We start from the raw sequence: 14,369 nt of genomic DNA on the forward strand, positions 1-14,369 counted from the left end.
TCGCCGCTTGAATCCGCCATTAGAGAACAGTCAGTGCTTGGATGTCTTTGATGGTGAAGGCCTTCCTCGTGGAAGATGTAGTTCATTTTTTTAAACATCATTTTCTCCACATTTTTTGGAATTAACCTCCAACGGCGATCACTGACTAAGTTCCCTGCTGTGCTGAACACTCGTTCAGAGTACACACTGGAGGGTGGGCAGCTTAGGTATTGCAAAGCAAGTTTGTACATGGGTTTCCAAATGGCCTGCTTTTCTTCCCAGTAAGGAAAGGGACTGTCTGACATTTCCATATCAATTAACTCTTGAAAATAATCCTCCACCATCCTTTGCATGTTAAGACTCGGATTGGATGGAGTTATGGACAAGGTCACACATTTTTTTGAAAAATCCTTCAAACCAGCCCAGATGTTAAACTGTTCTGGTCTGCCACCAGCGTCTGTTACGTAGTGGTGTACATGCTGCTGCTGTTCCTGCTGGTGAAGGCGAATGATCAACCCAGTGGCCTGTGTCAGTCATATAGTCTTTGGTTTGCCCACTTCCACTTGTCCACATATCTGTGGTTAAGCGGACAGTGAGCAGAATGGCATTTTTCAGCGCAATCTCTACATTTTTACACACTTTTTGGTATAGTTGTGGAATAGCTTTATGGGAAAAATGGTGTCGCGATGGAATTTTGTAACGCGGACACAAAATCTCAATTAACTGTGAAAAACCAGCTGCGTTTATTGTGGAGATTGGATGCAGATCTAACACTAACATGGCAGCCATGGCGTCTGTGATTTGCTTGGCGACTGGGTGACTGGTGTCTTATTTGCTTCCCCTAGCAAATGATTGTTTCACAGTTAATTGTTGAAATGTAGGACTGCTCTTTTTCTTGGCCTTCCTCTGGGATGACGATTCACCCCCAGCAGCAGCAACAGCAGTAGCAGTGAGACTAACGCTTTCTTCAGAGGAATCAATTATAGTGCAGGAGTCATCCACCCTTACTAAGTGGAATGCAGAGTTATCTCCGAGCGCTACTGAGGATATTGATGAGGATGGTGTTGTGGGTGTATTTTGTAGCCATCGGGATGTCGGTGAGCGAAGGGTCCTAGCTGATGATGGAGTGCTTGTAATTTTTTTGGAAGAACTTTCAGCTTTTCCCCACACTTTGCCATGAACTTTCATCAAATGGCGTAACATAGACGAAGTTCCAAGATGGTTAAGGTCCCTCCCTCGACTGACTGTGGCTTGACATACACTACAAATGGCTATACAACTGTTGTCTGGATTTGAGTAGAAATAATGCCACACATAAGAAGTGGATTTTTTTGTTTTATGCCCAGGCATGACAATGGCCTTTTTCTTGTTATGTGTCAGAACTGCTGCAACTGGTGCAGGACTTATACAAACAACCTCATCCTCATCAACATCCTCATTAGTGCCTACACAAATCTTCCCCTCATCCTCTTCTAATTCCAAAGTGGCATCATCAATTTGTGTATCACCGGCTACACTCGGGCTGTTCAGGCACAAATCAGCAGAACTGCTGAAAGGGCCCTTCTTTATGGGTACACAATACAGAACGCTCACGATTAGACATACCGCTGGTGGATGGACTCTCCACAGGGATTGGTGTCATTTCTGATTCAGAGCATACATTATCCTCTAATGCCTTACTGTTGTCTTGCAGCTCAGCTTTCACGCGTAACAGTAGTTGTGCACCACTTTTAGACTCCAAATTACTTGGTCTTGCTTGGTCACGAGTGACCGTACAAGAAGAAGGCTCAGTAACATTTTTGGATCTGCCACTAATAGAGAAAGGCGAAGGCCTCATTCTTTCTTTGCCACTGCGTGTGTAGAATGGCATGTTGGCAATTTTTTTTTATCGGCAGTTAACTTTTCCTCAGCTACACTTCTTTTTCGCTTCAACACAGTAAATTTTTTTGGGGTGTGTGTTTTTTTCCCTGATTTAAAAAGACTATGTACTTTTACATAGAGTTTACCAGATGACGTACTGGGAACACTACCATCAGGACTGGTGCCAGCACCTGCTTGCTGATCCTGCTCATACGTGGACTGCTTTGAATCCATTTTAGTGAGGCCAAAGCACTTGTAGTGCGAAATATTTAATAGATACTGCTGCAAAATATGACTTTTTGCAGCCAGAAAAAATATTGTTTCACACTGGGGAATATGGGACACCCCAAAGCACTTGTAGTGCAAAATATTGTATAGATAGATACTGCTGCTAAATATGACTTGGCAGTCACAAAAATTATTGTTTCACACTGGAGAATATGGGACACCCCAAAGCACTTGTAGTGCAAAATATTGTATAGATACTGCTGCTAAATATGACTTTTTGCAGCCAGAAAAAATATTGTTTCACACTGGGGAATATGGGACACCCCAAAGCACTTGTAGTGCAAAATATTGTATAGATAGATACTGCTGCTAAATATGACTTTTGGAGGCCAGAAAAGTTATTGTTTCACACTGGTGAATATGGGACACCCCAAAGCACTTGTAGTGCAAAATATTGGGGGGGAAAAATGCCTCCTCTATCCTCTTTCTGCTCTAACAATTGCTAATAGAATTGGTATCAGAATTGAAATAATAAAAGAAAGAATAAGGTATACATTTATTGCTCTTTCCCTGCTCTAATACAGCCTGTGACCTAACCCTGCTCTCTCCCTCTGTCAAATGGCGATGGATTGCTGTGTAGGCGGGTATTTATGCATTTCAAATATCGCGAGAACCGAGCTCTGAGATCCGACTACGTCACAATGACGTTTTGCCTCGATTTAGATTCCGAATGGGCGGGAGAGTACCGAGCCTGCTCGGCTCGGTACTCGGATGGGCAAAGTTCGGGTGGGTTCAGATCTCGGGGAACCGAGCCCGCCCATCTCTATCATAATCAGACTTTTGCTTCAAGTACGGCCAAATCTGAAGCTTCTGGCTGTTTGGTGTTTGGGTGGTATGGTCGGACTCGACAAAGCCCCATTAGCATGGTTAAACGATGGGACGGATATGCTAAAATTTGTGACCAATTGATGCTTAATTGGCTGTGAAAACTACAGTATATATGAGCACATTAACTTGTATTGAACCAAACAGTGCTTATTCTGGTGTTTATGGGTTACTATACATTTGCACCTTTTTAGTAAATCACACCTCATAATCCAAAACATAAGCTTAAAACTATACTATACTGTGCTATAAATGACCTTAGTGCAAGTACATGAACATATTGTAGTCAAATTATCTAATTACAGGTAAAAATTTTCAAGTGGTATTTCCACTAAGTAGGCAATACGAGAATCTTCTTTGACCATAAAGAGTGCAGTAAATTGGCTTTATTTCTTTTCCACGGGGCATTTGTGGCTAGGATAAATCCAGACATAACTGATGATGTACATTGTACTTTAGTCTAGGCATTCTGCCCCAGGCTAACAAGAGGGAGTTGAGGTAGTCAGGGCAAGGACTGATCTTCTCCTCCCTGATGGTCTGGCTGGCTCCTATCCTGTTCCTATTTGCTATTCCCCTGCTCTACAGTCCACGTGAGCCAGCTTCCCTTCTATCCTTCAGCAGCTCGTGGCAGATTCTCATGTGCACAGAGGCTGCACAGGAGGAGTGTTCTGACACACAGCAATTTTCTGCAGATTAGTTTAATAGATAAGTATGGTGGTCAGGTTTTAATGTAATGTAGGAGGGGGTTATTAATGTAATGTAGTGGGGAATATTCATGTAATGTGTAATGGCCATTTTTGCCATCTTCTCCTTTTCAAGGAAAAATGTGCACCTCCACGTAAAATGGGGAATACCTTGCTGTGATTGACTTATTCCACTACCAACAAGTGATTTAAGTAATTAATTTTTCACCACCATAGATGCTGCATTCTTCGACAACAAATTTATGTGCTTCCCCATAAAAACACATGTAAAATTTTAATGGTTACTAGTCCCATTACTAGCTCATCCATTGTAGCCAGATTAGTCATGGTCTCCATCTTTTGCAGCCACTTTTTCATACAACTAAATATGTTCACCAGTACTCAGTGGCCCGCAAGTCTTGTGCACATAGCTCTAGCCAGTGGCCAGTATGGCCAACTAGCAACAAACAAAATGGAAAAGGAAATCAAATAGGCCAGGTCAAACAAAATGGAGTTTAAGGTCAGGGCAAGCCAATGCTAACAGTGAGTGTATGTATCCTGCCTCATTGGAATCCCAGAGAAAATATGAGCACTCTATATAAATGACCTTCTAAAGGTGGCCTGGCCTACAGAAATATTATTAAGCTTCTCATTTAGCCCATGTTCACATAGGCCTCAAGCTTTGGTTTAACATTGAAACTGCTCTAATAGACTTCATCTCCTGCCCTACTCTACTATGGACCCCTTGATATTCGCATCCCTCAGTCTACAGGGATTTACCAACACTCTTTTTATTGCAGTATCTGGCAGTGGAAAACTAAAATTTCTCTCTTCTCTCATTAACTTTAAGGGTCATTCCTCTCTGGATTAAGGGACCGCAGGAGATTAAGTGAAATCATGAGATTTGAGTGACCTTGCTTTCAGGATATTGGGCCAGCATTAGGAATGGCCTACATATATTTTCAATATCTGCATCAAAGAAAATGCTTATAAAATGTATTACCTCTTCTACCAAGTGCCCCTCCAGGTTACAAACCATCTATCCTTCTTTGTTTGAACTCTATTGCAGAAAACTGTGTCCAGGTGGCATATTTGATAGAGTTTTCCTAAATGATATGCTCTCTTGTCAGAGGTTAGAACTCTAATTATATATTGCTTAATATACGTATTCCAAATGTATGTGAATTATATTTGCTCCCATTTCCAGTTCATGATGTCTCAAAATATTCCAATAAATATTTGCTCAGTAGCTACTTGCCTAATCACTTCCAAATGGAACTCTCCTGATCCTCCTGAGTTCTCATCTTTAATTAGTAGAAAATTGTCTTTTCACAAAATGGAGTTTATGACTAGCATATCAGTAAATTGTTCACTACCACTTGGGCCCATGGTTGGAACTTTTTATAGGATCCACCCTGCTACAATTTTTTTAAGCAAATATAAGTTTCATCTGTTTTTAATGACTACCCTACTTAACTTTAGTAGTATATGATGCTTTTTAATTTGGTGAAATCTGTTCTGACAAGTCTCTCCGACTCCCAGCTTACATTTCCCTTTCTTCCTAGCCCCTCCTCATCCTTTCCTATGTTTAATAATTATGTTAAATCCTCAGGGGATATGTTGTAAGTTTTGTTTTGTTCTTCTTGAGCTATAATTATCTGTAATGTAAAAAGTCACGGCAAGCCACAGTAAACAATGGTCCGGAACAAAGTGAAGGTCAGTAATAGTGACTCCAAGTGCAATAGCAGCCAAGTTAGGGAGTATAAACCTACAACGAGTGTCTAAGTGATTCGAGGTTTGGACTGACTCAGGTTCTGTTACTTTACAGTGTACACAAGACTCCGGGACAAATTTTTCAAAGTGTGAGTTTGAAAAATGGAGATGTTGCCTATAGCAACCAAAGAGGTTCTAGTTATCATTTATTTAGTACATTCTACAAAATTATAGCTAGAATCTGATTGGTTGATATAGGCAACATCTCCACTTTTTAACCCACCAGAAACTCGCAGTTTGATAAATTTACCACTCAGCATGGACTATAATAAGCATTGAAACATTGAATCATTTGCAGGCACCACTAAGAAAATACCTGACAGTTAAGCATCTTACATAAAGTTGATGCATAATGTCACAAAACAGCATTTCAATGTAACTGTAGCCATACAGTAACAAGATATCTTAAACGCTGTACAGTGTAATGTCTTTGCAACCCAATTCAGAAGAAATAAGTCAGTGCTTAATGTTTTCAGTGAAAAACCACACTTCATGCCCTTATTTAAAATTTAGGAGCCAAGGGCTGAAGCCTGTTAGATATTTCTTTTTGGGTTGACCTAAACTTTCTTGGAATTCAGTCATCCAAAATGGCAAAGAATTTGCCTCTGGATATATCTGTAGCAGAAGATAATGAAAAAGACTTAAAAAAAAAACATAAACACAAAAACATAAAATATAAATATGAAAGAATGGTGAAGTCATAGTAAATGAATGGGCACTAAAGTTACAGGCAAATGCAGCCAACGGCAGAAAATTTGCTTAGCATTATTGGCATGTAACATCCAAGATTATTTTTCCTGTGTCCATTGGTTTGACCATGATACGCAGCTAAGATAGGTTTATACAAAGGTTATTGCAAAATACATTATGAAATTTAGTGATGAACTGTACACCTCAGTCAGAGACTATAGTTTTCGAAACTTCAAGATTTTTCATAATATGATTTACAAATAGATTGACTAGGTCTTGGACTGTACGGAAGGAAAAAAGGAAACACATGACACAAATCACTTAATTACTATAAAGTTGATATATATATATATATATATATATATAATAGTGAGAAAGTACACCATTCACTGGAATCGGACACAGGTATGCTGAACCATTTTTGCTGTTTATTAGCAGTTGTCAGGATTGTAAAACAGCTCCAATGCTGGAGTACAGCAATCGTATCCAGTAACAGTACATGAAAATCCCCACCACCTAGATCTGACTAGACATTACTTCCCTGTCTACTCGCTAGCCACTTACTGGCATCAGTGGTCCCACCAACACATACAGACAGTGTCTATATCCTCCACCCCAAGCATTACAACAAATCACAGTAAACCAAGGGAAAGCTTAAACCTGTCAGCAGCCTGCTGCTGCAGACTAACTGTGTTCCTACCTGTTCCCTTACAGGGAACTGTGGCAAATATCCCACTTTGCCACATACCCCTCCCCTTGGCGTCGCCAACCTTGGTGACACACTGCGGAAAGCACGTCCCCTCCCTGGGGACAGATTGTCCCTCATGGGAACTTTGTCACCTGGTTGGAAAGTTCTAACTACAGCTGACTTATCGTAGTTTCTTTTTCTATTGTGCTGGACTTTACATTGCGCCAAGGTATAGTCTCAGGATACCTGGTGGCATAGTCCACTTTGAGTAATACATACTGATGGCTGCAGGCCGACTTCTCTAAAGAGCCTACCCAAATCCTTACCAATACGCTTGAACGGGGTCTGCACCACAGGGATAGGAACTAGCGGGGTTCTCTGACATACTGGACACGTCTGGCAAAATCTTTGTATTGCCTTGTACACTCCTGGCCAATAGAACCTGAGCAATATCCGCTCCCGTGTTTTATCTTCCCCAAAATGTCCCCCACACAGATGTGTATGTGCAGCTTTGAGAACAAGGGATGTATGGATTTGTGGTACTAACAATTGCTCCACAGTTCTACCCTGTACATTAGCAACTCTATACAACAGATCATTCTCTACCATATCATAGGCAATACCCTCTGCAGGCTTGTTAGCCTTCTCTATCCCATTAATCTCAACCACATTCTTATAGACATTAGCTAAGGCAACATCTGCAAGTTGGTCTCGGCCAAAGTCTCCTAGTGGAAAAAAGTTTTACAGTCCTGCCCAGTCTGAGTCCTCATTGGGAGGCGTAGCCCCTTCACCCGAGGTCTCGCCAACGAACGATGCCAAGGTCTGGTTTTGCATTGGTACTGGTGTAGCTCTCCTTTGTCTACACTCCAACATCTTATGAGGTGTATTTTCCTGAATTGTCTGGTTCAGGTTCCGTAGTACATCCTGGCGCTTTCCATTTTCTGTTCCCTCAAGCACCTCCATCAAGGCTGGACTTTTGGCTGGTGCTTCAATTGCCGACGTGTCCGGCTGGATTCGCTCCTGGAGGATCTGCTTGAACAGCGGAAACTCTCTGCCCAGGATTAAAGGGTATGGCAGTTTTGGGGCAACGGCCGCTACCATTGTTACTGACTGTCCATTCCCACAGGGGTTTGTGCTGGGAAATAAAACCTACCTTCTCTCAGCATTCAGGTAACAACAAAAGTTTCTGGGCTACACTCAATTCACAACTGAGTGACCCACAAGGTGTGGTACTACAATTACAAGAAAATAAACTCATTTTGCTTGTTTTTAACCCCCTTTTTTTTCAGCTGATATGTGCTGTGAAACCTTCATTGGTAAATAGCAAACAAACCCCCCTCCAAAAAAAAAATTTATTGGGCCACACCCAATTCACAGTTTGAACCTTTAACAAATGTGGCACTACAATGAACAGAAGTGTTTTAACTTCTGCTTTCTTTTGCAACAAAACAGCTGGTAATCAGTTTGGTTCTTCACAGCAACACATTGGAAACAATGTTTGGTGGATTATAGTGGTCTTTTAACAGACTCCACTCCCCACCCTTGCGTCTGGAAGCTGGGAGAACGGCTGTGGTGTCTTAGCTGTCCTACAGATCCCATCATGACACCACTTGTGAGAAAGTACACCATTCACAGGAATCGAACACACGGGTATGCTGAACCATTTAGCTGTTTATTAGCAGCTGTCAGGATGGTAAAACAGCTCCAATGCAGGTACAGCAATCATATCCAGTAACAGTACACGAAAATCCCCACCACCTACATCTGGCTAGAGATTACTTCCCTGTCTACTCGCCGGCCACTTACTGGCATCAGTGGTCCCACCCACACATACAGACAGTGTCTATATCAGGGGTGTCCAACCTTTTAGCTTCCCTGGGCCACATTGGAAGACGACGAGTTGGTTTGGGCCGCACATAAGATACACTAACAATAACGATAGCTGATCATCCAAAAAACCATAGAAAACATAGTTAATATATATATATATATATGAGAAAAAAAGTGATATATATATATATATATATATATATATATATATATATATAACTTTTTTTTCAAATCCCCCTATACTTCCCTTTCAATCGCCCTGTTCAAAAAATCCTCTCTAGTAATTATACTATAATCACTTTTTGTATTGTTTCGAAGCAATATCAATAAAGTGTATTTAAGCCAGGCATTGTATATTAGGATGCCCTGACCAGGCCTGTGGTACCTGACATATACACCACTGTGACCCCAAATTGTGACCTGTTTTGCTAATTACACCACTATGTTAGTTAAGGGATAACAACTTATAATGGGCCAAATAGAATAATATATAATGCCCCATTAGTATTACAAGTAGAAGTATGTAGCAGGGAGATTAGGTTCATGATGCTCCAGGACCAGGTGACTTTTATTCACTGGTCAGCGTCCCTTGAAATAATAAATAAAAATCCCCCTTAACTTACCTTTTAATCGTCTTGTTCTCCTGTCCTCTTTTCTTTTCTCCAATTCTGTGCTGCTGATTGTTCTTCTCACGTTGGTGACTCCTCTCTGCTGCGCTCCGCAATGGATGTTGGGTGTGATGACATCACGCCTGACATTCACGGCGAGCACCGCACGGAGGAGGAGACAAGGGAGGGAGCCGGAGTACCAGCTAATGTCCAGGGAAAGATGTGTCCAGGGTTTATTTCCAATAGAAAGAATGGAAGGGCACAATTTTTTAATTCATTTAAGAGGGAGAAGTTTTATTTGAAAAAACAAGAGTAATGGTGAAACTTACACTGGGCAGTTTAGTTGCTGTTTGTAGCAGGCACTGTCAAAGAACTGTAAGCCTCTCTGTACAAAATGTTCATATATGTTTGTAAGTCCATTATTTTTTTAAAAAAAAATGGATGCAATAAGCCTTAAGTAGGTTCAGCACACAGATCTAGAGTATGTACACCCATGTAATCCCTCTGCTGGAACTCTTCTACTTTGTGGAAGTTTTGTATTGTCTAAGTTGTGGTGGCCAGTTTTTGTCGTGCATGTTTCCACCATCTTTATCAATTATCCAGGCAAAAGGCAAAATCTACATATTGACAATGGTGGGGGACAAAATCAAGGACCCTCGCCGCTTGACTAATCAGAGTGGGCCTTATATATTAAGATATTTTTCTAAGGAAGGCTATAGGAGAAAAAACAACAGCTCCAATATCTAAGTATACCAGCTAAGTGTTTTAAAATGTATTGACTATTTGTTGAGATTTAAAATAGCAACAAATGAGTGTTCTGTTAAGATTAACTATGAGATACTGGATTGTGAAATATGAGATCAAATAAAAAGTAGGGCATTTGGCATCACATAATGTGCAAAAGTTAGCTGAGATAATCAGAAAAATGTAAACAGAGTAGAAGTGAATATAAATAGAAAAGTCCAGAGCATTAGCCAAAATGTTGCAAAATATAGCATGTTAAATAGAGTTTGAAAATGTTTTCCTCTGACCCTTCACCTTCTTGTTTTAGCTTTTGTGTTGCCTTATTTCATGTTTCTAACAGTGTATAATATATTGTTGATATTTATGTTAACTCAGTGGTCGAAAGTCAGGTGTGGGTTTTTCAGTGTACAAGGCACTCAGACTATGGGGAGACACTCCTCGCACAGATGTCCAACAGAATATTAATGGACAATAACTGCTTAAAAGCATTAAGGTGATGGAAAAATTAATAAATTTATTTGTAAGACATTGTTGGATACCATCGCTTTTTCAGCCAAAACTTTGGATTCTGCTGTGAAAGCAAAAAAGGGCTCTCTCAAAGAGTAATGTAGTTATACTTCCCAGTGACAGTTCTTTTCTCTTTGGCGATAAACGATAAGCGAGATGTTAGTCAAAAAGTTTCTGGGGCAAATTCAACCATCTGCTGCAAGATTAAAGGGTGAAATTATTTCCCAACTTCTTCATCGTGCCAGCATTTCAAAGAGGCAAAGAGCTATTGAACATTGGAGCAATACAATAAGTGAGGTGGCATTAATACAGCCAGACAACCTTTTTAGACTTTCAGAGCTAAACAAGGGAGGACAGGAGAAAAGGTCTCTCAATGACTATTGCCAGGCTCAGCTAACATTAGTGCCTGTAAGTGGCAGAGTTGCAGCTTATCCAGAAATATGCACACATTTGATTCAAGCCCAGTGGGGTATGGATATTGTCAGAAAGTAATATGAGATTTCATCATTGTCAGGGATAAAGGCCTCTAACAGCTCCCTGATTTAATATCGTATCATATATTCAAATAGTCACACAATATATCACCACCAGGGCCTGACAAACCACTAGGCTGGGGGGGGGGGGGTCGCCACGGGAGGTCACCGCAGGGGTCATCGCAGGGGGTCGCCGTGGGGGGGGGGTGTGGAGATCTCGACGATCAAAAGCATTGGTGGTCAGTGGTCAGCAACAGGCAGCCAATCGCTAGGCTGCCTGTTGCTGTGCAGCAGACAGGAAGCAGGACGTCTTCACTTCCTGTCTGCTGATCTGAGGAGCTGAGGGGCGACACTGGCCAGCACAACTACAGGTAAGTGAAGGGGGGGAACTGCCCTGCATATCTATAGGGAGGGGGGGAACTGCCCTGCATATCTATAGGGAGGGGGGGAACTGCCCTGCATATATATAGGGAGGGGGGGAACTGCCCTGCATATCTATAGGGAGGGAGAGGGGGTGGACTGCCCTGCATATCTATAGGGAGGGAGAGGGGGGTGGACTGCCCTGCATATCTATAGGGAGGGAGAGGGGGGGACTGCCCTGCATATCTATAGGGAGGGGGGGAACTGCCCTACATATCTATAGGGAGGGGGGGAACTGCCCTGCATATCTATAGGGAGGGAGAGGGGGGTGGACTGCCCTGCATATCTATAGGGAGGGAGAGGGGGGTGGACTGCCCTGCATATCTATAGGGAGGGAGAGGGGGGACTGCCCTGCATATCTATAGGGAGGGGGAGAGGTTGATATATGTGAAGGAGGGCAGAGGAGGGGGGCTGATATATGTGACTGGGGGAGTTTTGATGTGACAGGGAGGATAGCTACAGAGTGGAGGTAAGGAAAATAGCTGCAGGGGGGATGGATGCAGGGGGGGTTAAAGAAAATGGCTGCAGCAGGGGTTAAGGAAAATGGCTGCAGGGGGTATTTAAAAAATAGAGCAGCTTTGGGGGGCATAATCTCATGATTGTGTGGCGGTTACATGGATGCTCTTTGTGGTCTCAGCAATCACTAGAATACTAAATATTAGTGAGATGGGGCTGGTAGAGGTTTGTATTTGATTGACAACAAATATTCAGATATTGCTTATATATGCCTGTACAATGGGGTACTTTTAGCTGGCCATAATGGAGTGTTTTGTTTAACTAAAGGGCCTAATCATTCAGGGTTTGTTAACATTTTGCATTAATACATTTTTGCATTTTCAAAACAGGACGCCAACTTTCCAGAAGCCTGCGAGAGGATAACAAAGTTGCAAGAGAGAAGAGCAAGAACAGGTAAGAGACAATGGCACAATCTGTCTAAATTTGAATGCTGGAGAGTACACCTGAACATTCATATTTAGGAGTGTTCCTATACACCTATATATTCAGTGGGGGGCGCTGCGGCCGTATTATCCTAGGGCGGCCAGAACCCTTAATCAGGCCCTGATCACCACTATTTAATCAGGAAACCTCTCCCACCTGCCTTTTTACTTGTCATGAACCGCACTCTGGTCACTCATGACTTGGAAGTGTTTATTGTAAGAGGACACACAGGATTACAGCCTAAACCTTGCGCTCACCTATCCCTTAGGCTAACGATCTAACTGGTCCCTTTCCCAACACAGGCGCATACATCCACACTTCTCCCTAACTGCCACCAGCTACGTATAAGGCCCGTAGCAAACCTATGACTTAATTACCCAATTGCTCACACTCTGCGCTCTGATAGCAAAAATAGTTAACACTTTGCACACTGGTATTTAAAAGGTTAACACAGCCAAGCATTCCACCTCTTCTAAACAGGCAGTGAAATTGTTTAGAGCAATAAAGACAGCACTTATTACATTTTTTATTTAATATACAAAAAGTGCAATGCTTACAGTTAATAAAAACAATTAATAAAAGATAACAAAATATACAGCAAACATGTAAAATAAAAGGAGAACATTTAGATTATAAACTTACATATGAGTTGTATAATCTGCTCCAAGGAAAATTGGCATGGGAGATACACAGCTTATCAATGTTGATTGATTTCCTAAAAGACTGACCATTTCTTGTAAGTTCTCTCATCTTTTTAAACACACTTTGTCCTCCTTACTCCCCTCCCCACACTGGAATGTGGTCTCCAAGGGGGGCTTGTGACATAGTTTTACAAACACATCCTGTTTTAATTACCAATGCTAAAGTGGAATTCAACTTTCCTCTTTCCTGGGGAGTGTCACACAGACCCAATTTTATTATTAATAAATCCAGTACCAATTTACCAATTTTTAGATACCAAACATAGATAGGTCCAGGGAATTGATTGAACTGATACTGATTTCCTATCCTTCCCTGTGTGACAGACAGTTTTATTTGACGTATGGACTGCCTTTCATCATGCTATTTATGAATATGTGATGGATGACTAATTATAGTAATTTTGAGTGGCATTTTTGAAAACTGAAATATAGTTTTCTATATACAATATTGCAGGCCATGATCACACAGCTCATGTCTCTTTGAGTGAGACCCCTGCTAGGAATGGCTCCCTCCCATCTGTCCCATATCTCTTTAGGTGTCTAAAAAACACTCCTATGTCAGAACACAGCTCTCCCCAGGGAGTCTTTGAAGCTGATCAGTTTCCTATAAGGTGGTAATGTTATCTGGTAATTCTGGGGTCTGCAGAACCACTGAATAAACACAGGCCATTTGAGAGCTGATTTGAAGTCATTTGCATTTAATTTACAGAGAAAAATAAATTATAAATTGTTTCATTTGACACATAGTATTTACAATACAGTTAGGATTAGGCTTTATTCCTCACACTTATGTTATTTGTTAATTCTTATAATTGTACTTCCTTTCTGTTCACTACAATTATCTTTGTCAAATCCAAGATTCCATTCTCTCCAGTGGAATTGGAAGCACTACAAATCAGTCTGCAAATGTTGCAGAAAACACAGATAATCTCCCTTGTTCCTGCCTAGATGGTTGCAGGGTTTTATTCCAGGCTTTTCCTGGTAAGAAAATCCTAAGGGTGTTCGATGACATCTAAGTGATGGGTTGAGTACAGTATCTGAGTCAGGACTGCTCAGGTAATATAATTTCTGCGAAAATATGGCTGGATCATAAACAGGCAAAGAATCTTCTTGTGCCCTCTCAGCAAACAAAATTCCTGTTGTTTGACCTTGAAATTTTTAAGATTGTCAATGCTGGTTGTTGCACCATCGCATCAATGAACAGGGAGAGTTCTGTTACTTGGAGGGGGAGAGGATTTTTGTTAAATACTAATTCCACCTTACCATTATCTTTTAAGTTATCCAAAGGAAGAAAATTACCTCACGAAAATGAGTTTGACCCCTCAACTCGTAAATTTAGCCTTTACTACCCCTCCCACGGG

The sequence above is a fragment of the Mixophyes fleayi genome, chromosome 1, assembly GCF_038048845.1.
Source record: "Mixophyes fleayi isolate aMixFle1 chromosome 1, aMixFle1.hap1, whole genome shotgun sequence".
NCBI classification, from domain to species: domain Eukaryota; kingdom Metazoa; phylum Chordata; class Amphibia; order Anura; family Limnodynastidae; genus Mixophyes; species Mixophyes fleayi.